We start from the raw sequence: 26,278 nt of genomic DNA, 5'->3' as shown, positions 1-26,278 counted from the left end.
AAACTTCACAAATACAAAAATGTTTGCCTGCCAGAATAAAAGACACAATTAAACTGCACCTAACGAGATAGCTCCCTTTTCTTTGGACACTATTTATAGAAATTGTACTGTATGACTAACATTGAAACAAAAGGATGAAGAAAATTTTAAGTAATCAAGGAAATGGAGTTGGACATTACTAGGTATTTCATCCTCTCACTGTAAACTGAACTACTGGGGTCTGAGTTTTAACAAATACATGATCATCAAAACATTGCTATGGGAACAGCAAACTCATAGCCCAATTGTATTTGTGAATGAACTAAAGATACTGCTTCTATACACCTAGAAAAAATAAATACATATTACATCCAATTGGATGGCAAGTGATAAGAACAAAACATACCAAGCCAACCTAATTTCCTTCTTTGACAGGATTACTGGCCAAGTGGACGGGAGAAAGCAGTCAACGTGATATATCTTGATTTTAGTAAGGTTTTTTGAAACAGTCCCACATGACATTTTCATAAGCAAACTAGGAAAATGTGGTCAAGATGAAATTACTCTAAAGTGGGTGTACAACTGGTTGAAAGATTGTACTTAGAGTAATTAGCAATGGTTCCCTGTCAAAGTAGGAGGGCGTGTCTAGAGGGGTGAGTCCCAGGTCAAGTACTGTTTAATATTTTCATTAATGAGTTAGAAAACAGGGTGACAGTATGCTCATAAAATTTACAGATGACACCAAACTTAGAAGTGTTGCAAATAACTTGAAAAATTAGAGAATTGGTCTGAAATCAACAAGATGTAAATTCAGTAAAGAAAAGTGCAAAGTACTACATTCAGGAAGGAAAAATCAAATGCACAACTACAAAAGGGGAACTAACTGACCATGTGGTTGTACCGCTGAAAAGCATTTGGGGACTATAGTGGGTCATAAATTGACTATGAGTCAACAATGTGATGCAGTTGCAAACAAGGTTAATATCTTTCGGGGGTGTATTACAAGGAGTGTTCTATGGAACACATGGGAGGTAACTGTCCCACTCTAATTGGCACTGGTGAGGCCTCAACTTTAGGAAAAATGTGGATAAATTAGAAAGAGTTCAGAGGAAAGCAACAAAAATGCTAAAAGGTTTAGAAAACCTAGTCTATGAAGATAGGTTACAAAAATTGAGCATGGTCACAGTCTTCAAATATGTAAAGGGCTATTATAAAGAGGATGGTGATCAGCTGTTCTCCATGTCCACTGAAGGTAGAACAAGATGTAATGGACTTAATCTTAAATGAGGGAGATTTAAGTTAGATATTAGGGAAAACTTTCTAACTTTAAGGGCAGGTAAGCTCTGAAACAGACTTCCAAAAGAGATTTTAGAATCTCCATCACTGGAGATTTTTAAGAACAAGTTGGACAAACACCAGTCAGGGATGGTCCAGGTTTACGTGGTCCTACCTCAGCACAGAGGGCTGGACTTTATGACATCTCAAGGTCCCTTCCAGTTCTACATTTCTATGATTCTACCAGTTTTCTCCCATACCTCCTTTCTTATAAAATGTATCAGACAGAGGTTTTCAAACTGTGGTCCATGGATCACCAGTGGTCTGTGAGCTCCATTCAGGTGGTCCGCGAATGCGCTCCTGGGTGGCCAGACACAAGAGAATGAAGTGCCATGCACCTAAAGTAGCAGAGCCATGCTAATTAGGTGCCTGGACCCTGGAGAAGACGCACATGTAAGGTGATGTGGTGCCTTTGGGGGAAATAGTGGGTAGGTGGGAAAGGGCAGTGGGGTGAGAAGGGGGGGGGGATTTGGGACATGCAGGGCTGTGGCAACCAGAGAAAAAGGTAACTTTCCCCAGCCCCAGGACTGCGGCTGCCGAGGAGAGACCCTCCTCCTTCCCAGCCCCAGATTGGGGGCTGCTGCGGTGGGGGAGAGAATGTTGGGGAGGGGAGGGGGGGAGAGAGAGATATAACTCTGCAAAAATTATCATAAAGAGAAACAAAATTATAGAAAATTGAATTAAGGAATGAATCTTCGATTCTGAATTAGATATGGACATTTACAGATGAGCAGTTTATACATCAGTTATGTTTTCCTCAACCTACATTTGCAAAACAAAATGGCAAAACTAGGAGGAAAGGCAGGCAAATTATATATAAGACAGGTCATATTTCAGAAAGAGTAGACATAGATAATGATAAAAAATGGTTTTGGAAATTTAGAAAAAGGAAATTACCACAAATACAATAAATGACATTTTAGAATAACAGCAATTAAAATTCTTTCCCTACTGCAAAAGAGTACTTTGGGTATACTCTTCATTTTCACTCCATAGAGAAAAAAGTACTGCTATCAAAATGACACAGCAAGGCAGCGTGGTCCAGCATTGGATACCAGAACCAGGAATCACAACACTTGGGTTCCTTTCCCAGCTTTACTACTGACTCATGTGACCTTGAGAAAGTTACTCAAAATCTCGGCCCCAATTACCCCCATATATAAAATGTGGGTAAAAATGTTTTGTCAATGGATGAAAAGCACTGAGTATTATTATCCAGACTAAAAAGAGCAACAAGATGAAGAAAAAAACAAACAACAACAAAAAAGACAATTAATGTGAATTCACCATCAACAGCGTTGCAGCTGCTTACAGGTCCTTTCCATCACTGCCCCTGGACTTGCTGGAAGAAGATCACAAGCATGTGCAGTGGTACCGGGCAGGGGAACGGCCTGTTTGCTGCATTGCTGATTAAGACTCTGATTTATGCACATTTTCAATATTTTTAAAATTAGACCCAGGAAGGAATCCGTGCCGTTGTGGGGAGTGTCAGGTACACGTCCAACCACCATTAGGAAAGGAGGTTGTGTGTGAGAGATTCTGTGTGCATATGAGTTCTGATCCATACTGGGATGTGTTCATAGTGGACAACTGGATGGGAAGAAAATTGGATAGCTCTACTAAGAGCTGCAGTGCAGCTTCCTCATGAAATTGTGCTTTAGCAATCAGAAAAGACTGCTAGCACAGAACTCCCTTTAATTATAATCAAAGCATAATAGTAAATAATGTTATTTTGCACGTATATAGCATGTTATACACAAGGACCTCTGAATATGACTTATTTAGAACAAGCATTTCAAAAATGCGAAAAGACTAATTATAGTGGTAAGCCCTTTGCAAACTACTGTATGAAAATCTTGTATAAGATATAGCTAACAACTGCTCATTCAGAAGAACTGATTGTTACTAGTCAGTCATTCTCAGCACTGCTTCATCTTCTAGGTTGTTTATATGAAGGATAAACCCTTTGCCCATCCCTTCTCTTTTCAACAGCATTCATACGTTGTAAATTTCTATCAAGAAAATTTCCAGTTTACAAAAATGACTTAACATGTACAAAACCAGAACTGTAATCTTATGCTCCTAACAGAGGTGCTGGAACAATTTTTATAGTGGAGGTGCTGAGAGCCATTGAACCAATCTGTAAGCCCTACATATAATGAAAACTATTTCAAGCCAGGGGGTTCAGCAGCACTCCCTGTACCCTCAGTTCCAGCACCTATGGCTCCTGAAGATAGTCTCAGTTCCCAGTTTGCAGTGAAAATGTTCAGACTAAGATTATTTGCTGAAAAATGCAGTTTTTCACCCCAAAACTATTCATGAATTTGACAAAATAGTTTCAGGCAAAAAAATTATTTTGTGGAACTTAGAAGTTTGGCAGCAGACTCCCTTAGAACCATTAGCCCAGTGGTTAGGGCACTCACCCAGGTCCAGTTCTCCCCGCTGCCTGATGTGAAGCTGGGATTTGAACTTGGTTCTCCCACATCCACCGGGAGTGCCCTAACTGCCAGGCTATAAAGAGCTATTCTCACTCACTTTCTCTGTCCTAGTGACAATTCATTATCATTCATAGCGGCAATACAGAGTCATTCATAATGACACTGAATAAAAAAAATCCATTTTGGGTCAAACTAACAATGTTACATTCAATTTGAAATGGATTTTTTAAATTCATCAAAAATAATTAAACTTTTTGGATTAAGTTTCACCCAAACCAATATTTCCCCTTGATTTTGGAACTGCCAGCAAACCAATGTCAGTTATTTGCCCTACTCTACTGCTATGTGGGATGCTCTGAACAAGCACTGTTATTAGCACTATTAGTATTGTAGTTCACTAAATGAACAATTTATCAGTTTCTATAGAATTAATTTTCCAGATTGGATACCCAGATACACTAACGATTAAATCTTGACTCAAAATTTACAGAACCATATCTGGATCTGGGAACTGAAATGAAGTTTGTTAGCTGTTCAGATTTGAGACTCGGGCTCATCTCTAATTTTAATATAAAGAAATATATTTTAAAAAATCAGTTTCCTATACTACAAAGTAAATATTCAGAATATATATTTAACTTTAACTGCAACTGCTTTATGTTTTACCTGTAATAGGTAGGTTCCACTGGAGCTACTCTTGGCTGCCTTAAAAACAGATGAGACACTACAGAATCATTGGGTTTGGAAACTAGTTCTAATGAGTCTTATACTCTGTTCCTCTGTATCATGGAAGTATTGATTTAATTATCCGCCCATAACAGGTCGATGTCTTTTCTAGCATTGAATACCACTAGCCCAATCATTCTGCAGTCTCCCTTACCAGCTTTTCTATTGCCTACCTGTAGATGGAGTTACCAAGCTTTTTCTAAATGTTAAACTAAGATTTCCTTGAAGTTGCCTGAGTCACATTACTGATTTTTCTGTCCTTGTTGATAAACAATAATAAATTGTCCAGGCATCTTTATAATATCCCTTCGCATTTCTGAGGACGGTGACCCCCTACAACTCAAAATCATGCTTCCCTTCCAAATTGAACAGGCACAAGCTCTCAAATATGCCTCATGGTTCTTATTTTCAAATCTATTACTATTTGCCAATATTTTTTCAAAATATGGTGCCCAAAAGCCAATTGCAATACTCCAAATGAGACATAACCAATCTGTATAGTGAAGTAATTGTTTTGGCTGTTTACTTGTGTTAGCCTATGAGAAAAATCTGGACTTTAAAAATTGCTTAAAATCTGAATTTTAGAGAATTAAAGCTAAAGTTCACCAGCTGTAATGTGGAAGGTTTTTTCTATGAATACTTAATGAACATCTTTAATTTTGGGGGCTGAATCCTGAATTAAGTTGTTTACCATCAAAATGAATTTTAAAATAATAATGCTTTAATATTCATGTAGAAAAGGAACATTTTTGTTTATGTACTATGACTATCAGCCTTTAAGCGTGTGTACACATACACAAAATAAATTCTTACAATATACTGACTCAATGTCAACTCAAGGAATTAACAGTATCCCACACAAAAATACCTCAAATTTTATCCCACGCCATCTGCTGTGGGAAAAGCCTGTGCGAGTACTGTGTATAGGCCTTAAAGTTTGGTCAGGGGAAGGAGACAATGAGGAAACTTGCTTTTTCTTGCCAATAGGAGAGTGAGCCGTAGAGCCACACAACTCACTGAGTAATGAATACAATCCCACAGATTTACACCTGGAGGAGGTTGTTAGTTTAAGCACCTCAACTACAGAGATAGAACAAGGAGAGATAGAGCCGGGAACTCAACCATATAAATGTGTGGCTTTATAGATTAGTCCTAACACCTTGAATTTTAACTAGGTTTTTATACTGCACTCTCTTAGCTGAGTGCCTCACAGCTCCCATAATGCAGGGTCACAGGCTTTGTCTACACTACACAGCTTTTAGTGACACAGCCATGTCGACACAGCTGTGTCGCTAAAAGTCAGAGAGCGTAAATGATGTTTGTCGACAAAATACTTCCACCCCATACAAGCGGGATTCGCGTTGTCAACAGGAGAGTGCTCCTGCCGACAACAAGCCATTTATACTGCCACTTGCTGCAGCAAAACTTGTGGGGGGGGGGGGAGAGCAGGGGAGAGAAGAGTTCTTTAAGCACCTGTGAACGACAAAAGTTTTGTCGTTCAATTGGCAGTGTAGACAAAGCCACAGTCACTGACAGGCAGACTTGAGGTGAAAGGCTCCATAAACCTATTATTAATCCAATAAGCCATTCACTCATTCAGGCAATGCAAAGAATCAACTTGGTGCCACTGTTTTTTATTAAACCATATGAAGCCAGCAACAGAAGGAAGCTTATCTCTGGGAGACTTCTTCACTATTGTTATCATATTTAGGGTTCATTCTAATGCTCCCTTCAGGGTGCTTGGATTATTTTATCCTGAGAAACTTGTATGGAAAGAGTGAAAGGCAACATCCAAACACCCTTAAGTTTAGAAGGGAGGGACAGATTGGTCTGCATAGAGTTTAATTTTACACCAAGCCACTCAAGAATGAATACAATAATGAACTGTTACACAGCTTTGTTTCTGATTTACTGATGCAGGATCTAAAAACCAAAACATTCTCAGAATATAAATTTGTCAACTTCGAATGTAGCATTCTCAGATCAAAGCAAAGATAATGGAAACTATCACAATAAAATTACTATGCAAATATCTGGCAAGGATTCTATTTTGGTATAATTTTGAAACATTGTATACTCAAATTACTAAAGATAATTAAGTCCAATTAAGAGTTGCAAATGGGATCTCACAAAACTGGACAACAGGGGAACAAAATTGCAGATGAAATTCAATGTTGATAAATGCAAAGTCATGCACACTGGAAAACATAATCCCAGCTACACATACAAAATTATGGGGTTTAAATTAGTTGTTACCACTCAAGAAAGAGATCTTGTAGTCATTGTGGCTAGTTCTCTGAAAACCATCAGCTCAATGTGAAGCAGCAGCAGTCAAAAAGGCTAACAAAATGTTAGGAACCATTAGGAAAGGGATATATAATAAGACAGAAATATCATAATGCCACTACATAGTACACCCACACCTTGAATACTGCATGCAGTTCCGGTCACTTCATCTAAAAAATATATTAGAATTGGAAAAGGAACAGAGAAGGGCAACAAAACATTGAGAGTATAGAACAGCTTCTGTATGAGGAGAGTTAAAAAAAACTGGGACTTTTCAGGTTGGAAAAGAGATGACTAAGAGGGGATGTGATAGATGTCTATAAAATCATAACTGGTGTGGAGAACATGAATAGGGAAGTGTTATTTACTCCTTCACATAACATAAGAACCTGGGGTCACCCAATGAAATTAACGGGCAGCTGATTTAAAACAAACAAAAGGAAGTATTTCTTCACACAACACAGTCAACCTGTGGAACTCATGTCAGGGGTTGTTGTGAAGGCCACAACTTTAATGGGGTTCAAAAAAAGATTCATGGAGGATAGATCCGTCAATTACTATTAGCCCAGGTTGTCAGGGATGTAACTCCATGCTCCGGGGTTACATCCCTAGCACATTGTATAATTCCAAGAACTGTAATAACTAACAACAGATCACAATTCAAGAATAAGAAATTCCTGGACTTTGCTAAAATGTTAGACTTTCATCATGAGACATCTAGTGCCAGATATCCTCAAGCAAATGGATTAGCTGAATGTGGAATATGTATAGTGAAGAACCTGCTAAAAGGTTCTAGCGTCTATCCCTAGCAGTGTCCCTAGCTCTGATTGCCAGAAGCTGGCAGTGGACAACAGGGGATGGCTCACTCGATGACTGCCTGTTCTGTCCATTCCTTCTGAAGCACATGGCATTGGCCACTGTCAAACACAGAATACTGGGCTAAATGGACCATTGCTGACCCAGTATGGCTGCCCTTATATTCTTAATGTTAATGGTCTACTTGCTGGGCAAGATGGACCACTGGTCGGACCCAGTATGGCCATTCTTATATTATTTTCTTATGTGTTTTTCCTCTGTTATTAAATTTTTACTAGTAAATGCTATGTCTTATTGATGAGCAGATGGTGCCAAGATAAACCCTATGTTATGAACTGGAACTATACAGAGAAATAAGGTAACAAACTTTCTACTACTCCATGTAGCTGCAGCCTGTGACTGCCCTGTCCTGGGCTTCTTTTTTCTGTCCTAGCAGGAAATGTCTCCCAGGAAACCAAAGACTGCCTCTGGAGTGTACAGGAAGTGTGGCATCCCAACACTGCTTGGAGGACTTTCTCTATAGCATCTCTTCCCTTTTTTAGATCCCTTTCAAAAATTTCTTTACTGGAATTAAATATTATTAAATTAAACAAAAAAATGTTAACATAAATAAATTATTTAATATCCCTTCAGGTTTCTTTAACACAATTTTAACATGTCTTAATGAGTCTCTTAGGGTGTTTCAGCAATCTCCCCAACCTGCTGTATTGAAAACCATCTGAAGGAAAGTCCTTGTCTATAACAGGCTGTTCAGTCTCATGGTCAATAACAGGGTCAGCTTGAGAATTGTTTTCACCTTGTACATCTGCTCTCACTTCATTTGTCTCAGCCAAGTTGTCAGGTACCTTGATCAGATGCTTACAATATGTTCTTAAGATTTTGCCTTTGTCTGTGATCACTGAGTATGAATGAAGTGACTCCTCTTTGATAATTGTAACTTTGACAGGCCAATGCCATCTTGCTAAATTCTGTGACTGCTAAGAGCAAATATCCCCAACAGCCTGAGATGGGACACTAGATGGGGAGGGCTCTGAGTTACTAAAGAGAATTCTATCCCAGGTGTCCGGCTGGCATAGGTGCTGGAACAAGGGGTGCGGGGGTGCTGCAGCACCCCCTGGCTTGAAGTGGTTTCCATTATATACAGGGTTTACAGTTTGATTCAATGGCTCTCAGCACCCCCATATAAAAATTGTTCCAGCACCCCTTCTCACTGGTGGGCCTTGCCAACATGCTCAAGATCTAACTGATCGCCATATTGGGGGTGGGAAGGAATTTTCTCCCAGGTCAGATTGGCAGAGACCCTGAAGGGTTTTTGCCTTCTTCTGCAGCATGGGACATGGGTCACTTGCTGGTTTAAACTAGAGTAAATGATTGATTCTCTGTAACTTGAAGTCTTTAAATCATGATTTGAGGGCTTCAGTAACTCAGCCAGAGATTATGGGTCTATTACAAGAATGAGTGAGTGAGTTTCTGTAGCCTGTGATGTGCAGGAACGCAGATGATCACTGACCATAAAGTCTGAGTCTATTTTCAAAAGTAGTTGCAATGTCCCAGGTGATGCTTCTACAACCCCTCTTTTCTGTATTGCAATCAATGATGTGCAATGAGTTTCTGCTTTGAAGCTATGACCATAGAGAAAGTTGTGACATCTTGTACATCCATACATGAGATCTAGAGGTTTTTTTTTCCAATTTGTGTGTACCTCATCTATAGGGCTGGTTCAGCCTAGATGAATGCAAGACTAGCAACCAATCAGTTCCATGACACTTTAATAGTACAGCTCTCAGTCTTCCTTTGGAAGCATCTGTAGAGAGTTTTATGTCTTTTAATGGGTAAAAAAAAATTGCAGCACTAGAGTTGATGTCAGAATGTGCTTTAAATCACTGAACTCTTTTGTGCTCTGAGATTCATGCCTATTCACTGACCTGGTGGAGATGTCTTAGGTGAGTTGTATGAGCTGTACAGTTAGGTATGAACTTGCTGACATAATTCAACATGCCTAGCAGCCTTTGAATTCCCTTGTTATCTTCAGGTCTCGGAATGTTCAGTATTGCCTGAATCTTTGATTCATCAGGCAAGATTCCTCCTCTGATATGTTATTTGCATCACATGATAATTTAAATATCCCATGGCACTTCTCATAAGAGGAATAATCTAACCTAATTCCAATTAGGATAACTAATATGTTGTTCTCTACATCAAGAAAAGTGTTAAATAAATGTTATTTTAATTTTTAACTTTACATCCACTTAACAGCCCACAAAACAGGCAGCTCTCTGTTCCGATCAGCTTTCAGAGCCCTGCAACCCTATGTGAAAGGGTAACCAACTGGATTTTCCAGCCATATCCAACATCTTGACATAACAACAACAGCTACTCTACATAACTATGTTATGTGAATAAAAAAACCAGGAGAAACGTTGATAAATTGGAAAAGGTCATTTGCTTTTCTTTTCAAAAAAACTGTTGCTGGTGTAGAATGGTTGCTACTTCTGCCCTGGAGAGAGATGCATTTTTGTGGCAGGGGAGTGAACCCTACATGTACAGTTTTGTCATAAAGTGTGTTCTTCTTTCTCAATATCCACATAAAACAAAAGAAACCACAAAGTGTAAAAGAAACCTTCTACATCTTACCTTGTGTGGGGCACAACAAATGGTTCAACAAATAAATACATACATCCTTCCCTTCCCTAAGATATAACAACAGTTCAACATTTTAAAATAAAAGTACTTTAGTGCTTTCTTGAGTTCAAGGACAGCAACCCCCATACCCTCCCAGGCTGCCACTGCCTGCTTCCTTCTCCTTTTGTACTGAGAACCTGGTACTGACCAGTTATGGAAACCATATGCAGTTGCTCCACACCGTTTAGCCCTTCTCTGTCTGTAGAGCCAACAGAGAAACAGAGAACATGCCAAGTGGATCTGAGGCCAAGCCACCCAGAAGCCACACCAGAATCAAATGGGTAGTACAGTCTGTCATAAGCAGAATGAAAGGTATTACAGCAGGGATTTGGCACATGGCCCACGAAGGTAAATACCCTGGCGGGCCGGGCCGGTTTGTTTACCTGCTGCGTCCGCAGGTTCGGCCGATCGTGGCTCCCAGTGGCCACGGTTTGCCATTCCAAGCCAATGGGGGCAGCGGGAAGTGGCGGCCAGCACATCCCTCAGCCTGCACTTGGCCTGGAGCGGTGAACCGCAGCTGCGTGCCAAAGGTTGACGATCCCTGTATTACAGTAATGCAAGATTATTACTAGTAGTAGTAGTAGTAGTACTTTCCAGTTGATGAGGGCTTTAGTTAGGACAGCACCGGAAACTGCCTTCACAAGTACCCATGTGTGCGGAACTTCTTCAATTGTTAATATAATGTTTCACTGATTTATCAGGGCTTACAGTGGAAACTTCAAAGCAATCAGTTGTAAGAACATGCACTGCTGACATTAAGGTTGATACAGGCTGGAGTATGGATTAGATAAAACACTAGCTTCTTACTGGAGGGGATGAAGTCTAAGGCTTTAAAATAAAGGTTTACTATATTCAACCCATTGAGCAGCAGGCCATATCAAAGCAATGCTATTTAATTTAGCCCAGTGGCAATATAATAGTGACAAAGCAGAACACTGTGCTGTATATGTAGCAGAATTATTATTTCTGGTTTAGGTCATGTGCATAAATGGATGCCAGTGACCCTTTATTACTAGACTAACATGTAAGACTGTGCAAAGCACATAGCTAACATTCAGAATTTCAAAATTACTTCTAAGGTCTTTAAGGAGAAAAAGGCTTTGCTAACTAAACTGGTTAGGTTGCTGTTGTGAGTTCTCTTACTCCTTAGAACATTTTTCTTTACTAAAAGTTGTTTAAGTTATGTGCTTTTTTATGGAAATCCAAATGGGTACTTTTTGATTCATCAGCAAACATCAGAATCCAGATAGGAAAACCAAAGAGAAAACTCTGTGAGATAAGAGATTTAATCAGACTATTCTTGCAACCAGGGACTCCCAAGGACATGTTTATGGAAACATTTTCTTATCTGACATTATAGTGATATTCCACAAAACATCCCTTGAGAACCACAATAGTAAGACACAATAGTTAACCCAGACACTTAATAAGGCACTTGCTAGTTAGTCATTCCAAAGGCACTCAATATGCATAATATCAGGCACTGTAAAAGCATTCAGAAAACTCTATATCGTTACTCTTTTCCCCAGGGTCTCTGAAGACTCAGCAGTTATTCTGACAAAGTAAATATCCTTCTTTCTGATGAGTCTGAAAATCACTAGGCTACTCTATCTTATTCCAGTGGACTTCCCTCGTACACAGAAAGTTAAGGATTATAGGTGTGCATAAGTGGGTTAAAGCCAACTTGGTCCCACCCCAAAGTTATACTGTGAACCTTTTGGCCAAAGACAATCAGGGCCGGTATATTTAAACTAGACTACTATAAAATGTAAACTCCCTTAAATATTCTTAAAAAGATATTCATGAAAGTGACTATTTCTGACCATATTTTAAATGGCATTTTGGCTTCTCTGTGTAAATTCTAATGTTGTGCTGTCTTTACCAAATCTCTCTTTTTTGTATCACTCCACTTCTAAAACTGTATTTGCTTTTGATCTTTTTGCTCTGATAAAGGACAGAGCACCAGAGTGTAATTCTTACTTTTATAGGAGTTCTATTTGCAATTTCAAGCTAATTAATTAAGATATGAAAGAAGGATCTACGGAGAAGACAAAACACTATGAAGAAGTTGTTTTGCACAAAGAATTTTAAAATGCAGATAGTTCCCAAGAAAAAATTTTATTTGATTTTGCAGTCTTTTTAGCTCTTTGGATCCTGTAATCATATGTATATATTGTGGAATCTGTAATATATATGGAGGCAGACGCATACACGCACACCCTCCTAAGCATTTTAACAAGGTAAAAGATGAAGAGAGAGAAAAAATTAACTAATCCATTGTGTCTTTCATACTGTTATTGACACATATGGCAAGTTGTAGTCATTGTAATTTACCAGGCAAAATAGTCTAAGGATATATGTATTTGGTCAAATTCAATTGATGTGCCTATCTGATTAGATGCTAAGTAGATAATTTTTAGAGATAATTGATAACTGACTCTCCTATGTTACAGTAACACTAAGGGAGAACTTGTGGAACTCCTTACCTGAGGAGGTTGTGAAGGCTAGGACTATAACAATGTTTAAAAGGGGACTGGATAAATTCATGGTGGCTAAGTCCATAAATGGCTATTAGCTAGGATGGGTAAGAATGGTGTCCCTAGCCTCTGTTCATCAGAGGATGGAGATGGATGGCAGGAGAGAGATCACTTGATCATTGCCTGTTAGGTTCACTCCCTCTGGGGCACCTGGCATTGGCCACTGTCGGTAGACAGATACTGGGCTAGATGGACCTTTGGTCTGACCCGGTACGGCCGTTCTTATGTTCTTATGAGAACTTTTCAAAGTAATGCACAGTGATATAGCCATCTAGCTCCCATCAATGCCACTGGAATTCATAAAGCTTTGAAAAAATCTATCCCTGTGGATCTGACTTATTTAAACTAGAATTATGTGAATTAATGTAACAATTGTCTATCTACCCATCTCAATTCTGCTACAGTTACAACTGGATAAAGTATTTCTCCTCACACTTATTGCCCTGAACTGACCGTGCAACATTGCTTTTAAACATGGTAGGGCTGTTTGGTTCACACAGGTTTAAGTATAACCACCCCATACAATCTTTCTTGGAGGTTTTATGATACTCAGTCCTCTCCATCTAAGAAATCCCTCTCCTTTTCCCCACACCGGTGAACTCTCTTCCCACCACCACAACCCATTCTTGGTTTGTTTGTTTTGTGCTTTTTGACTTTAGATATTTTTGTGGTGAAGCCATCCCAGGGAGAGGTGGAAGGTAAAGGACAGCTGTTGAGGATCAGGAGACTGAGAGGAAAGAGAGAGGTTGGTTTACATTCAACCTGCTCTGTGAATTCAGTTCTTACCAGCTGAGCCTATAGTCAGTGAACTTCTTGAGCACGTGCTGAGGAACACAAAGGAATCAAACCTTGAATTCAGGGCTCATAACAAATGGGAATGAGGTCTGCTGTCAGTATTTCACACAGCTCCTTTCAGTGGTGGGTTGAGTGATTCCAGTATATTTGTAAGGCACTTTAAGAATCTTTGAGTAGAAAAGTGATAAAGAAATGTGAAATATTATTGTCAAGAAAATTCAGAGGCAGGTTCCATTACATTCTGAGCAACCCATCTTGATCCTCGCTGTTGCAGGCCTATCACAGGCTGGCTGGCCCATTAAGGTAAACCGGGCTCAGCCTTGCCTATGACCTGGCAGCTAGGCCCCCCACTGATGACAATATGCCAACTTAAGGGTAATCAGTGACCCCAGCAGTGAAAGGGTTAGGAAAAGAACATACAGAATGGAGAATTCAGTTGAGGAGAGAGATTGCAGAGGAGGCAAGACTCTCCTGCAGACAGGAGCAGGGGTGAAAGTAACTTAAAGGACTTACCGGAACACCGGAGTCCTGAGCGGGGCATGGCCTCAGCCGGAAGAGGCGTGGCCTTTCACGATTTAAAGGCCTTGGGGCTCCGACTGTGGCTGGGAGCCCCAGGGCCTTTAAATCACCCCGGAGCTACCAGCTGCAGAGGTGGCTGGGAGCCCTGGGCTTAGGGGCGAATTAGAGGGCCTGGGACTCCTTGCAGCAGGGAGTCCGGGCCCTTTAAATCACCACCGGAGCCTGGCTGCAGGGCCCCGTGGCTCCGGCAGCCGGGCTTAGGTGAGGATTTAAAGGGCCCGGTGCTCCTGCTCGCTACCCCAGCGGTGGCAGGGCTCTGGCAGCGATTTAAAGGGCCAGCCACTGCGGGGAGCCCTGGGCCCTTTAAAGTGCCACCGGAGCTCTGGCAGTGGGCACCGGAGCTCTGGCAGGCACTTTAAATCCCTGCCCGAGCCCGGCTGCCAGAGCTCCGGTGGTGATTTAAAGGGCCCAGGGCCCTTTAAATCACCGCAGGAGAAACCAGTCTAGTCCGGCACGGCATACCAGCTGTCATAGGTCTCACCCCCACTTGGAGCTGTTGGGCTCCAATGTGGGGACCTGACTTGGTTTCCCTCTAAACTAAAATCTTAGTTTAGATCTAGTAAGCTGCCACCACTCAATCAGATATGTGGATTGAGACACAGTCCTTCCCCAAAATCCTAGGGGATTCCAAGAACCCCAAATCCATGGAGTTCTTACACCCAGGAGAAATAAACCATTCCCCCTGCTTCCTCCCCCCTCCCTTTTCCTAGGAGAGATACCGGGATCTAACTACAGAGGGATACCTCCCCCTTCTCTTTCCCTGAGAATCCACCCAAGGAAAGACCAAACAAGTCCTTAATAGAAAAGAATTTATTAAAGAATAAAAAGAAAGTAACTTGTCTCTGTAATCCAAGATAGAACCATACAGGGTCTAAACTTATCAATCTCTGGAGAGAATCCCCCCTCCTTTCTTTCTCAGTGAAAGCAAAGTAACAGCAAACAGGAATAAAGAATTTCCTTTAGCAAACACACAATTGCAAATGTAGAAATCAAATTATAAGACTAATTCGCCTTTCTAATTAATACTCACTATTAAATAGTAGAAACTACTCCAGGAGAACTTGGAGACATGACTGTCCTCTCTTAGATCCAAAAGAGAGCCCTAACAAAGAACACAGACAAAGGCTTCCCTCCTCAGAGATTTGAAAAAATCTTGTCTCTGATTGGTCCTCGGGTCAGGTGGTCATTAGGTACTGCATGTTAACCCTTTACAGGTAAAAGAGACCTTAACCCTGATCTGTTTATTTATGACACCAGCTCTTGCCGGCACACCAGACTGGACCAGACTGGCTTACTTTCACCTCTGGATAGGAGACCCCACAGTGAGCATGCTCAGACTTCAGATAGGAGAGAAGTCAGGGAGAAGGACCCACAGGGAGCAACACAAGCTCCTGTGGAGGAAGGCCCTGATCTAGGGCCTACACAGAGCAGGGAGATCCTCAGGGACTCTGGCAGCTTCCCCTAGGTAAGGGAGGCAGCAAGGAAAAACCTGCTAAAACCAGAAGCAACAGAGGAAGAACTCTGCAGGAGGAAGTTAGGCTCCTGTGGGGGAGGTCCTGAGGTAGGATCAGTAAAACACTTTAGTGGAGCTTAGGAAGGGTGGAAGACTTGTCAGACCAGCACAGAAAGAAGAAGCTGGGAGGACCTAGGGAGAAGTTGGAGGTCTGGGAACCAAAGGGTGGCAGTGTTAAGTAAAGACTGCAGGGAAGCAGCACAAGAGGGCTTGGAGTTGGGAAGTAGCCGAGGGAAACATCAGCACAAAGAAAGAAGCAGACCTAACTGTGTAATACAGGGTCCCTGGGCTGGAACCCAGAGTAGAACGTGGTCTGGGTTCCCCTACCAGCAGGAGGCACCGGACAAGAATCCCTTGCTGAATCTCACCCTGACACGAGGAGGAGCTACAGATGTTGAGTATGCTACCTTACAAGGTCCTAGCATCAGCATGTTAAATTAAGTTTCCTGTGTGCTGAAATGTCTAGGTACCCTGAGTACTGTTGATGACAACTATGAATTTCCTTGCTTTGGTGAGCTTCTAAAAAAATAATGTGCTGTTTTTCATATTAGGGTTGTTTTTAGAGCTGTCAAGCAATTAAAAAAGTTAATCGTGATTAATCGCACTGTTAAACAATAATAGAATATGATTTATTTAAAGATTTTTGGATGTTTTCTACATTTTCAAATATATTGATTTCAATTACAACACAGAATACAAAGTGTACAGTGCTCACTTCTATATTATTTTTATTTCAAATATTTGCACTGTAAAAAACAAAAGAAATAGTATTTTTCAATTCACCTAATAGAAGTACTGTAGTGCAATCTCTTAATCATGAAAGTTGAACTTACAAATGTAGAATTATGTGTAAAAAATAACTGCATTCAAAATAAAATAATGTAAAACTTTAGAGTCTACAAGTCCACTCAGTCCTACTTCAGCCAATCACTCACACAAAACAAGTTTGGTTTCTATTTGCAGGTGATAATGCTGCCTGCTTCTTGTTTACAATGTCACCTGAAAGTGACATGGCACTGTTGTAGCCGGCATCGCAAGATATTTATGTGCCACATGCGCTAAAGATTCATACGTTCCTTCATGCTTCAATCACCATTCCAGAGGACATACATCCATGCTGATGATGGGTTCTGCTTGATAATGATCAAACGCAGAGCGGACTGACACATGTTCATTTCCATCATCTGAGTCAGATGCCACCAGCAGAAGGTTGATTTTCTTTTTTTGTGGTTTGGGTTCTGTAGTTTCCACATACAAGTGTTGCTCTTTTAAGACTTCTGAAAACATGTTCCACATCTCGTCCCTCTCAGATTTTTGATGGCATTTCAGATTCTTAAACCATGGGATCAGTGCTGTAGCTATTTTTAGAAATCTCACATTGGTACCTTCTTTGTGTTTTCTCAAATCTATTGTGTAAGTGTTCCTAAAACTAACATGTGCTGGGTCATCATCCGAGACGGCTATAACATGAAATATATGGCACAATGCAGGTAAAACAGAGCAGGGGACATACAATTCTCCCCCAAGGAGTTCAGTCACTAATTTATTTAATTCATTATTTTTTTAACGAGCATCATCTACATGGAAGCATGTCCTCTGGAATGGCGGCTGAAGCATGAAGGGGCATACAAATGTTTAGCATATCTGTCACGTAAATACCTTGCAATGCTGGCTAAAAAAGTGCCATGCGAATGCCTGTTCTTGCTTTCAGGTGACATTGTAAATAAGAAGCAGGCAGCAAATGTAAACAAACTTGTTTCTCTTAGCAATTGGCTGAACAAAAAGTAGGACTGAGTGGACTTGTAGTCTCTAAAGTTTTACATTATTTTGTTTTTGAGTGCAGTTATGTAACCAAAAAAAATCTACATTTGTAAGTTACACTTTCACAATAAAGAGATTGTACTACAGTACTTGTATGAGGTGAATTGAAAAAGACTATTTCTTTTGTTTATCATGTTTTACAGTGCAAATATTTGTAATAAAAATATAAAGTGAGCACTTTGTACACTTTGTATTCTGTGTTGCAACAGAAATCAATATATTTGAAAACAGAGAAAAATATCCAAAAATATTTATTATATTTCAATTAGCGTTCTATTGTTTAACAGTGTGATTAATCGTGATTAATTTTTTTAATCGTGATTTTTTTAGTTAATCGCATGAGTTAACTGCGATTAATCGGCAGCCCTAGTTGTTTTTATTATTATTATTATTATTTTTTAAGACTCACCATCAGGCCCAGCCATTTTCAATTTCAGCTGTGATTTAATTGGTAGTGGTGGTATCAACCCCTGATTTTAGAGTGAGAATAATGGAATTGTTGATGGACCCTTTGCAACAACAGCTCTCACAGGACTTGCTATAATAAATTTACTCCACCTAAACAAGGTGTTGGGACCTCCTATCCAGAACATGCATCAAGATTAACTTGATCTAAGTAAGCAATGAATAAATTCAAATTAAAAAGATATATGATGCGTTAGTCTAGTTTAGCATTTTGCAACTGCAAGCCAGGAAGAAAACAGGACAGTGATATATGGGGCCACAGGCTAGCTAGAAAGCATGACATCACTGGTGGAAAACTCAGCTGAATTAAAAGTGGAACAAAAGTGCATAAACTAATGACTCCCAGATTCTGATTCCAGTGCAGGCTGACATACGATTTGCTTTGATTTAGTAGGGTAGGAGTAAAAGGGTAGGGTGTTTTATAGCTGAAATACGCTTCTTCGAGACCAGTTAACTTTCTGGCACTTTTTTATAACCAGCACACCCACTCACAACAACAGCAACAAAAATCAATGGAGTACTGGAAAGAATGTCAATTACAGTAAATTACTATTCGCTTGTGATCATCATCTGAAAAAGCAGCTTCTTTTGAAAATGTTTCAAATACTTCTCTTAACTCCATAGTAAGGTTGCCAGAACCATTTGTTTCCTGAACAAAGGAGATTTGATTATGCACAGAATAAATTACATTCTTCATCTAGTGGCAAGGTAATTTTCTGGAATAAATTCTTGAAAAGCTTGAATGAAAACACTTTGAAATAGCACCTCAATAACAGCAAAGTAATTTTCTATACAGAATAATATAAATTTAGTTAGAGACTCTCTAGGATCTGTCCCTACAGTTAGTAAATGATTTAACCATTCAATATCAAATTTTATCCCACACACAGCACCTTATCATACTCGATAATGATCCAAATTATTTGCTGAACAATAAGTTCCCTGGCAAAGCAAAAGATACACCCCGATAGTTTAAAGCAAGGGTCGGCAACCTTTCAGAAGTGGTGTGCCAAGTCTTCATTTATTCACCCCAATTTAAGGTTTCGCGTGCCAGTAATACATTTTAATGTTTTTAGAAGGTCTGTTTCTATAAGTCTATAATATATAACTAAACTATTGTTGTGTGTAAAGTAAATAAGGTTTTTAAAATGTTTAAGAAGCTTCATTTAAAATTAAATTAAAATGCAGAGCCCCCCAGACCCCTGGCCAGGACCCGGGCAATGTGAGTGCCACTGAAAATCACGTGTACCATAGGTTGCCTACTGGTTTAAAGCATATAATCAACATTCTGAGGAGATCTCTCTTCTAGTACCTACTTATCTTATGCACAAACCTCTGTTACAAGCTTCTCTTCATGAAAAAGACATGGCATTGTATGGCATTGATAAAATGGCACTGGATCAGATTTAATGTAATATGCTGCTGCTAATGACCTGCAGAAGTGAGGACCAAGGTGGAATCATTCAGAATGTAATGGAACCTACCTCTGAGTTTTCTTGATAATATTTTACATTTCTGTATCACTTTTCAACATTTCACTTGGCTGCAAGCTAAACCTCAGATTTGGATAGAGCAATACGAGTTCAGCGAGGCTGGAAAACTTTTAGGCCCCATCTACAGAAGGCGCAATGCATGTTTTCTGAACCGTTAAAAGAAATTAGGTTTAAATATGATTCCATGTGAAACAGACTAACACAATCTAAATTAGAACGTTGTCTAAAATGCTTTAAAACTTGATTTGACTCATCTTCAATGGCCAACTAACTGTAAAACAAGTTTTAAACTGGTTCAGTCTAGTTTGAGCCCTGCTGAAGTCCGTGGAAATTTGATAAGGATATTTACAGTGGGGAACTGTGAGAGGGAGTACAGAAGAGTACAGGCTGTGCGCCAGAAGACCATAAGAAATTCAGATGATGAGAAGTGAATTGCAAACTACAAGAGAGGTCCCAGTCTTCTTGCACCTCCTGGATGGATCCTTTACTTACAGAGATTGTGTTTTCGTATGTACTATATCACCAGTTATGAATTTTTAACTAAATATGTGTATCTATCTGCTTATCCCACAGTATTTGAGCACCTTCCACACAAAATCAGTAGTAACTCTAGTGCAATTCATGGGAGTTTCTGGCTCTTATCCCTTTCCAGTATAAAAACTCCACTCCATAGACACATGGGGTATATGTGCTGGCTCCACCTTAGTCCCTCTCCCAGGACTGACAGTATGGCTAGCTTCTGACACTTCACCTGGAAGGATCTTACTGCTGTTCACTCTTGGAGGGAGTTTAGTTGCTCACAACAGTAACACATGGGATATACAACATTCTAAGTTGTGACTGCTTTCAAGGGTAGTATGCTATATTTAGCTCAGCAACTGTTTCTCAACTCCAAGCACATCCCAACCTAGCAAGCAGTGCTGCCTTTTACTGGGTTGTGACTGAGGGCAGTGCTGCTGGTGGCTACACAATGCCATGGTTACACACCATATAGCTCTTTTCCCCTCTACACAACACCATATCCCATTTCCCTGATTTTTTTTTAATCCATTCTGCTCCCATCTGGTCATCAGTCAGAAGAGGAACCTATGATGAAGACCACTAAAGGCTGAATTCCTCATCAACAATTCTGAAGTGAAGGATGTTCTCTGCTTGACCCAGGGCATTCAACAGTTTTATACCCAGGACAAGCAGTGTAGATGTGAAACACTCTCTCCGATATCCAACATCTCCAAACCCCAGAATGAAATAGCATAAGAGAACATGTACTGAAGATGCAGCTAGAGTTGTTTCTTTATTCTTTTGGGTTTCCTAAGAAGGTTTCATAAAAAAGAGTTTTCTCTTGCTCTTTGTGACTATAAATTACAGCACATGCAGCCCTACAAGATTCTTTTAAAGTTTCAACTTATTCCATCAGTAAATCTATGTAATTGGAAAAATCGGCTCCTTTCCCAATCACACCCAAAACATATTAATTTTAAAATGTGAGTCAAATTTTAACAATTTTTAAAATCTTTTCACACATTTCCAAAACGCTGAAAGTATGTTTACATTATTCTGTCTGATATTTTATAATCCATATTTTAAAACACAATTGTCCATCAGAAGGGAAAAATCCCACCTCTAATTTGTGATGCAGACTAATAACAGCTCTAATTTTATTATTTAGAGTCTACAAGTGAAAACATTGTCTATAGAATGCAGTTATTACAGTGAAAAGTGCCAAGTAAGTAGGAAAGCAAGATACTGAGAATGCAATTTAAAATAAAACCATCAAAATGTAAATAAAACCCCCAACAAACTGAAAGACAGCTCTCTCTATATATATATTGAATTCATCTATGTTAATTTAGAAGCTATAGCATGGATAATAGTTTTTAAAATCCCCTTGGTCATAACTCAGGATGAATGAAGAGACTAGAAGATGTGTTCAGTAACATTACGCGATAAAGAGGGTTCTTTTTCTTGGCCACAGTACATGCTTCCAAACAGCCTGCAAAAAAGAAAACTTTTTAAAGTTCACAATATCTACTATATTGTTTATTTCAAAATCCTTCAGACACCATTGGTGAGCAAAGCAATGTGAAAGAAAAAAAAAAAAAAGAATTGGCCAAACAGCCAATATGTGACCATGACATTGTTTAGTCTTTGCTAGCGAGACAAGGACTTTTATAATTAAGCATGGCCAAGTTTTCTGTAATACTATTATGGAATAATTCCAGCAATGACTTATTAATTCCAGTAATGCCTTCTTCATTCATCAAGCTCCGTGCAATTTAGTTGTAATCATTATTTTTGTTTCCTAGCTCAGATTTGAAGTAAGAACAAAAGAGCATGTACATTGAAGCCTTTTTATGCTGAAGATGCTGTCCGTCCATAGTGGAGAGCGATCGCTCTCAAATCCCAACAACTGAAAAACTCAGGCCCTGTTGTTGTTTTTGCCAGCCTGAATCAGACATTCACTTTCATGAGTGACTGGAGTTAAGGACAAAAATATTTTGCCAGGGAACAACTCCAGGAGAAACACAAAACAAGTGCAAAGTCCCTATTCCAGCAAAAACCCACCAGCCTTGTCATCACTGGATCAAGACAACCTGCAGGTCTCAACTACAGGGTCTGCTGGAAAGTTATATTTCAGCAAACTTTTACAGGAATCAAAGGGGATAAAAAAAAACAAGAAAAGGGAGTGGGGGGGGGAAGAGAGTCTTCAGCTGGTGACAACCCTACTTTGCTAACGAAAATAGTACACAGCAGGAGATGCCAAGCACCTCCAGAAGAATAAATATGTCACCTCACTACTGATTAATATATTTGCTTTTCCCTGAGTTGGTACTAAATCCTGTATTCACATAGATACTATGGTAGGTGAGGAGAAGGTAAATATACTGGCGTTTGGTTTGATTTAACATGTTGAACATGCGGTTTTTTACTTTGAACTGAATCTTTTCCTGACATACTGTTGCAATAATTCGTTATATTATAAATTTTTATTGTTTTTCACATGCATTTCTCCCCTTCTTCAGAATTCTAAGCAATAAAACCATTCTGCTAGCATGTTTGATGTCAGCTCTTACTTGTCTATGCTTGGAGTTATTACTTTGTTTGGTTTTGTTCTGACATCTGAAATCAATGAAAACATCTAATTTTGATGTAGTATTTTAAAGTGGCTGCAAATGCTATATTAATTCCCATCCCCGAAACTAATTAAACAGATATTCTGTTGACCTCAATCCAAAATACCCTTTTGAAATGGCCCATTTTCAACCTTTTTAATTTTAACACTGTATTGTTTCCCTAGTATGCAGCTGGGACATTTTAGAGCATGCACAATGAATAGGAAAAAGACATGGTGAAGTAAGAGGCCAATCAGATTACTAGTGTCCTCTGGCAAATGGTGCAGCAGGAGCTGATCTACCATTCTGTGCAGTAAATAGGACTTGGGACAAAGAAACAAAACTAGCAATGTAGGCTGAGATTCACCCATATGCAGAGGGCCCACAGAGGGTCCTGTACATCACTTACACCTCACCTATTAATAGTCATTATAATTAATAATAATATAATATTTTGTATAATGTACAAGGGGCTTTGCAGACATATTCACTCTGATTCAGTAAGGTACCTGAGCAGATGCCTTATGTTATACACTTGAGTTTTAGGATTGATCTCAATGGGAACACTTCTAGAAATTGTGGTTATTGCCTGGTAATGAAGGCAATTCAGTGCCCTAGGCACACACAGGGCTCTAGCTTCACTTGGAGTGGTGGTGGCTGGTGGATCACCCTCTCCTACCCTCCCAGAATGGTAGGGTCTGCCAGAAGCTTTGGATGGCCTCTCCCCCTCCCACACCAGACTGGCACCAGCCTCTTTCCCTCCCCTTGGGAGCAGTAGGGGTGTCAGTAAGGGTTCTCCCCCCGGCCTGTGAGGTAGGGGAACCCCATCCCCTAGGACCTAACCCATCAGAAGGGGTGAAACTGATTAAGTGGGTGAGCTAGGCACACCATAGTCTTCTCTTCCTGCCAGGGCCGCCCAGTGTGGGGGCAAGTGGGGCAATTTGTCCCAGGCCCCGGACCCCGCAGGGGCCCCCACGAGAGTTTTTCAGGGGCCCCAGATCTTCTTCCGCTCCGGGTCTTCGGCGGCAATTCGGCATCAGGAGGTCCTTCCGCTTCGGGACCCGCCGCCAAAGTGCCCCGAAGACCCACGGCGGGGGGTCCTTCTGCCCCGGGACCCGCTGCCGAAGTGCTGGGTCTTCGGCGGCAATTTGGCGGCGGGGGCACCCCGCTGCCTAAGACCCCAGGCCCCCTGAATCCTCTGGGCGGCCCTGCTTCCTGCTACACACAATCTTCTGTGGGGATGGTGTTGGGAGGGCCCCCCAGAGCAGTGGAGTTAGCACTCTGCAGAGATGCCTGGGGCAGTTCACACCGCTCAGAGCTATTGCTGCAGGCTCTCTGCAAGCTTAAGCACATATTGCTGTGCTTGTCACACTCAGTTCACGTTTTCAAGGTGTGTGGGTGTTTTTGTTTTTTTGCAACAATAAGGGCTAAACATCTACTGCTTTTTAAAATGAAAGATAAGATTATGATGTAATCATGTGACTCCAGCAGCAGGTGCTCTAGGCCAATACAATCTATGTCTTAATCTGTCCCTACCGAAAATTAAATGGGTGAATCCACCAGGCTCTGAAGATCTCTCTCTTCAACAGGGTCCACCTTCCTAAGGGCCCCATTCAAGAAAACATCCATATATAGGAAAACACTTGACCGTGTGTTTTAGTTTAAGCAAGTGCTGAATGCTTTTTTGAATCTAGCCCCAGTAGGCAGAAAGGGAATTCTGGCCAGGAAGAGAGTAAACATTCCCACTCTTGCCATAAATGTTGAAGGATCCTGAATGATGCTCAAGACCTCAGACTTACATTTCATTCAAGAGACTGCACCTGCAGCAGTACAGCACATCTAATAATCTCAGACTGGTTCAACACTGAGGTCCTTGGGTAGGCCCTGATTTAGAAGAAATTGCAAACAGAATCACCCCACCACTACTTGGAGGCCTTCAATCCACATAACCGACAAGATTAACCCTTCTTGACTTATGACAGACTCTGGGGCAGAGGAGGGTTGTGAGGTTTAGTTGATAGCTTCTAAAACATTCGGCTGTCCTCTGAGGAAAATCTGTAAGTGAAAAGTTATTATTATAGTACTATAAAATACTAGTAAAAAAATCAATGGAGCTGCACCCACTTACCCCAGGCTCAATTTGTCTCTAGGAATTTTTTTTTTCCATAAGAAAGGTCAAATTTGACACTACACTTAGGAAATAGAATTTATGGCTTTTTTACAAAATAAGACAAACACCCATATTTCTTTCTTCTTGTTTATGTTTTTTGTTTGTTTTACAGTTGATTTGAAACAAGACTCATCATGGTAAAGGAAGCTATGGGGAGAGATTATACATCATCCTTAGGGTGTATGTCAAAGCATCTTTGATATTCACATTGAAAGAGTATAACATAATTTAGACAAACAATATCTATTGCGAATGAGTCTTGTAATGCTTTATTGTCATTAAATATGAATAAGAGACAATCAGTTTGTGGATATTCTTCAACAAGAACTACAATACACAGGGAAGAAGGGTTACTTAAAAAAATCAGTATGCCTTACCAGAACTGCTGCTGATCTCCAAAGGTTCAGGAGAGGAATGTGCTACATATTTGTTATACACTGCTCCTCTTCTATGAAGCTGGGCACCAAGGATTTTGTAAGGTGGTTGTGTGTTATAATGAGAATTTATAATGGAATCCAATACAGTTAAGAGCCACAATTCAGTTATTTTACCCTGCGGTGAAGCCTTTAGAAAAGGAGCACTATGAAGGGGTACTGCCCCTGAATTTAATAAAGTAGGTTACTGTGAGTGAAGCTTGTTAGTACACACTGTCAGTGCACTTTGCTCTCATCAATCTAAACATAGTTAGGGAAGATGTGTGTGGGAAAATATCACCACTACCCACATCTGTTTGCAAGTATTCTCTTCTAACCCGCACACCGCCACATTTTAGTGTCACTCCTGGAATTACAGCCAGTTCAGATTATAAAATCTTAGAACAGCAACAGACGAGAGAACCAAGGCAACACTGCATTACTCTCTAGAGATAAGCCATGAAAAGTTCAGCTACATGAATATATTTGTAGCTGGTTGTCTTACTTTATCCACCAAATAATCAGAAACAAGATCTGTGTCGTGCCTGACTGACTAGTTACATATGTGCCCAGATGGGAGTACAGGAGGCAATAAACAACTTATAAATCAACATACAGGTCAAGAGTATCATTTACCAGCCAGTAACTTCCATGTTAATGCAAACAGAAGATGCAATTAGCATGTACATATTGTAAAATTGAAAAAACAAAAACAATTTTCCCTTGCCTCCCACCCAGAAAAGCCTTATCATTTTTGACTGAAACACCACTGTCTCCACAGATCGCTTTGTGTTCCTTGTATTTGTTGTTCTTTAGCCAAAATAATTATTAAATAATAAGAACAATAAATAATAAATTAAAATAGATGTGCCAGAAAAACTGAAAGTTGTTTTGTTAATTTAAGAATAAGTTCTCCTAGAATTAAGATTTAAATGGTACTGTTATTCAGGAAGCAAAATATAAAGAGTAGAATTGTATAGGATTTAGATTAAATAATTATTTATTCCAAAATATATTCTGCTTCAAGAATATAGAGTATTTTTCAGCATTTAAGCAAACAACAAGAAGTAATTACTGTTTTAAAAACATCAAGACAATCAGCACTGAAGTCTTTACT

The 26,278-nt window shown here is 40.0% G+C and overlaps 1 protein-coding gene across 5 annotated transcripts in view; it reads right to left on the bottom strand.

The window, feature by feature from the left end:
* PLXDC2 (plexin domain containing 2) overlaps positions 1-26,278 on the bottom strand; it is a 392,323-nt gene that overhangs the window by 191,915 nt on the left and 174,130 nt on the right. The gene's annotated exons all lie outside the window — the stretch shown is intronic.

The sequence above is a fragment of the Mauremys mutica genome, chromosome 2 (genome assembly GCF_020497125.1).
Source record: "Mauremys mutica isolate MM-2020 ecotype Southern chromosome 2, ASM2049712v1, whole genome shotgun sequence".
In the NCBI taxonomy this organism is placed as follows: domain Eukaryota; kingdom Metazoa; phylum Chordata; order Testudines; family Geoemydidae; genus Mauremys; species Mauremys mutica.
Note: the sequence above shows the minus strand (reverse complement) of the source record. Positions and strands in the feature narration are given on the sequence as shown.